The sequence below is a fragment of the Hemibagrus wyckioides genome, unplaced genomic scaffold, assembly GCF_019097595.1.
Source record: "Hemibagrus wyckioides isolate EC202008001 unplaced genomic scaffold, SWU_Hwy_1.0 Contig34, whole genome shotgun sequence".
Lineage (NCBI taxonomy): Eukaryota > Metazoa > Chordata > Actinopteri > Siluriformes > Bagridae > Hemibagrus > Hemibagrus wyckioides.
Window position 1 is genome coordinate 142,169 of NW_026690796.1, and position 3,031 is coordinate 145,199.

General features: G+C 44.1%; 1 non-coding gene across 1 annotated transcript; it reads right to left on the minus strand.

The window, feature by feature from the left end:
- Positions 1-2,407: 2,407 nt before the first annotated feature.
- trnah-gug (transfer RNA histidin (anticodon GUG)) lies at positions 2,408-2,479 on the minus strand. The gene has a single exon. It is a non-coding gene; the product is annotated as a tRNA-His (tRNA).
- Between the last annotated feature and the right edge of the window lie 552 nt (positions 2,480-3,031).

Genomic DNA, 3,031 nt, shown 5'->3' on the forward strand with positions numbered 1-3,031 from the left:
TTAGACAAAGCTGACTAGCAGTTTTTAAAAAACACACCTTTCCAGCATTACTTTCAGAAATGGCTGCCAGAATCTGTTGTCTGGGCCCGTCTGTTTTAATCCCCAGCTCCTGCAGATCTCCATCAGTCAGAGTCAAAAAGGCCTCCATGTCTACCTGTAAATAAAACAATACAGGTAATTTACAGAGATGAAAAAATCATATATGATTTGTGCACAATTTACTGAGTACAGCTCTAAGTCTACTTTGACAAGACTCTACAGGCTACAGGTGTAACTGCCATCTTCATGTTGCTTCACTGAAGTCCTATGTGGTCTGGGATTTGGTTGGGCCATTTAAGGACATTTAGAAAGTTGTTCCAAAGCCACTCCAGGGTTGTCTTGGATATATTCATGTTGTCGTTCTGAAAGGTTAAACCTTGTCTTAAAATCTGAGGCTGTGTCCACTGTGGAGCAAGTTTTCTTTAAGAACCTCTCTGTATTTCGGCTGCTTTCATCCTTCCCTTAATTCTAACCCGTCTTTCCCCTCCTGCCACTGAGAAGTACTCCTGCCAACACCATGCTTCACAATAACAGTGGTATTGCCCAAATATTGAGCAGTGCTTATATTCAGCAGCAGTTTTCATTTAGCTATTCCAACATAAAGCTCTTACTGATGGAGAACTTCTGAGATGGCTGTACTTCCAGCAAGTTCTCCCTTTTCTGCAGAGGACTTCTAAAGCTGTTAAAGTTGTCAGTGGGCTTTTGTTTTCTCTCTGATCAAAGCCATTCTAACCTGGTTACTGAGTTTGGCTGGATATCCTGTTGATTCCAAACATGTTTCCACAATGATAGAACCCACTGTGCTCCTTGGAACATTCAAAACCTTAGATATGGTTTATACCTTTACCCTGCTCTATGTCTTGACACAATTTGCTCAGGGTGGTCTATGTATTTTGTAGATAGATGTGTTCATTTCTGAATACCCTGTCTACGTTCATGGTCCAGAACCATATTGGCTTTTGTATGTTAGAGACTGGTAAACTGCAATAGTGTGAATGAGAGTACATTCCTACACACCATAAAGTCTGATCATCTTTATTTGCACTGACCTTCATCAGTGATGCTGCCACTGCTGGAGCCACAACTACTTTTAGAACATGGTTGGGAAGAAGCAGAAGACAGGGTTTCACCAATTAGAGGCTTAGGAGTTGGGGATGGCGATGGAGTCAGGGTAGGGGATGTACTCTTAGATGTGGAGGAATTCTCAGACTGAGGTCTCTTTTTCAGATCAACCTTCTGTGGAGATTGTAGGCTAGTGTTAGGTTAGATTGATGGATGACACTGTAATTATGCGAATACATTTGACTTGAATGACACATCATTAGCGCGCACGATCCATCGATTGCCGTGGGCGGGCCATTGTTGCGATTAGCGGAGAACGATAAAATTGCGAGAGATTCGATTGGCTCGCTATGGCCGCGGCCATCATTGTCTGTCCATCTTTTCAGCGCAGGGATTGGGGAAGAAAGATGTAACGGGCCGATGTGATTGGGCAAGAAAGATTTCCTGGGTGAGCTGTGATTGGCCGGCTGACCCAGACTATCGTTCTTCAGGTAGCACCACTGGCCCATGGGAGCCTTAGGGGGAGCCTACAAATAAATAAGTGATGACAAATCAGTTATGTAACGTTTTGCGCTGTGAATCGAAATGAACACAACACCAACATGCTGCTGGCTGCAATCAGTGATCGTTTTTGGTTTCTGTTGAGGAAGCGTTCCCAGCCGTTATTAACTGAGCGATTTGGTGAACTCCTTGCCAGCTCTGCGGGCAATCCAATAAAGTCACGTTCTCATACTGGGAGTCAAACCCGGGCCACCTGGGTGAAAACCAGGAATCCTGACCGCTAGACCATATGGGAGGGCTCCCTGGGAGAGTTGAGATCGGCATTTTACTCGACCACCAAGCAGTTTGAGCTCCAGCGCGGTATCATCCAGAGCTTTGTATGGGAACCTTGCATTGCAGAGCACAAAATCGGCCAGCGCTGACCGAACATCCAGCTACTCAAGCTGGCAATCCAGCGGAACATCAGCCGCTAGACAGAGCGTGAGCTGGTGTTCCTGATGCAGAAAACCAGCGTACCTCCCAGTACAGGACTCTCCGCATTTCAGGGATTGTGGGAGGTGTTACTCTGCCAGCAATTCGGCAGCTGGAGTTTGTGGCACACCTCTGGGCTCTTAAAAGGCAGCCGAGCCAGCCAGGAGTCGAACCTAGAATCTTCTGAGCCGTAGTCAGACGCATTATCCATTGCGCCACTGACCCATGTGAGCTTTAAGGGGAGCGGGGTCCTACCTGTTTATGCTTTTCAAGTGACAAACAGCCAGCGGTCAAAAGCCATGCCTAGCGTTCAATGGTGATGTGGAAAAGCCAATGCCGTGACCCGGGTTCGAACCGGGGTTGCTGCGGCCACAACGCAGAGTACTAACCACTATACGATCACGGCATCCCATGCACCTGGGCCGGCTGGTAAAAGGAGCTGCTACATGTTGTGATATGGGTTCTGGCGCCCCTCTGGCCTGTGTATACATAATTTATATTAATGTTTTGTTTGCTGATGTAAACGATTGTGATTATATTTAGTTAGTTAGTTAGTTAGTTAGTTAGTCTCTAAACTCAAATTCAGTTTCTTCTGTACATATTTGACAGACTATTTTTTGGTTTGTATAACTGTATATATATAATCAGAAAGAGGACATTCTTTAAAAAAGAGAGATTTGATTTGAAACCTGAACTGCTATCAGGTCCATGCTGAACACCTTCTGACCAATCCAAATCAAGTATAAATTTTAATCTCAATACTGCACATAATTATCAAATAAAAGTCTATCAAGCTGTTATCCAAAAGTCTGAAATAATGTTTCTCTTAAGTGTTTTAATTCAAATCCATATTTTGGTGTGATTTATACACATGGGTTTGTCCATTCTGACTTTTGGACGTTTTATTATGTCCATTTTATGATGAAACAGGAAAAGACTTTGAAAATCATCTGTCATT